Raw genomic sequence first — 632 nt, 5'->3', positions numbered from 1 at the left:
ATGTTTGATGGCCTATTTGATACAGTTTATGCAAAAAAAAGGTGACATTTATATTTACGTGGTATTACAGGTCACTAACAGGTAATTATGCCTTGATAACTTAAATTGACATTTTATGTATCTAATTGCAACTTTAAAAAGTTTGAGGGCCTAATTGACTTTACAGATAAAGTTTGAAGGCCTATTTAATACAGTTTATGCAAAAAAAAGGTGACATTTATATTTACGTGGTATTACAGGTCACTAACAGGTAATTATGCCTTGATAACTAAATTGCTATGTTTATGTATCTAATTCCCACTTTAAAATGTTTTAGGGCCTAATTGACTTTACAGATAAAGTTTGATGGCCTATTTGATACAGTTTATGCAAAAAAAAGTGACATTTATATTACCTGGTATTATAGGTCACTAACAGGTAATTATGCCTTGATAACTAAATTGACATGTTTATGTATCTAATTCCCACTTTAAAATGTTTTAGGGCCTAATTGACTTTACATATAAAGTTTCATGGCCTATTTGATACATTTTAAACAAAAAAAAGTGACATTTATATTTACCTGGTATTGCAGGTCACTAACAGGTAATTATGCCTTGATAACTAAATTGACATGTTTATGTATCTAATTG

This window comes from Ipomoea triloba, chromosome 16 (assembly GCF_003576645.1).
Source record: "Ipomoea triloba cultivar NCNSP0323 chromosome 16, ASM357664v1".
Lineage (NCBI taxonomy): Eukaryota > Viridiplantae > Streptophyta > Magnoliopsida > Solanales > Convolvulaceae > Ipomoea > Ipomoea triloba.
Note: the sequence above shows the minus strand (reverse complement) of the source record.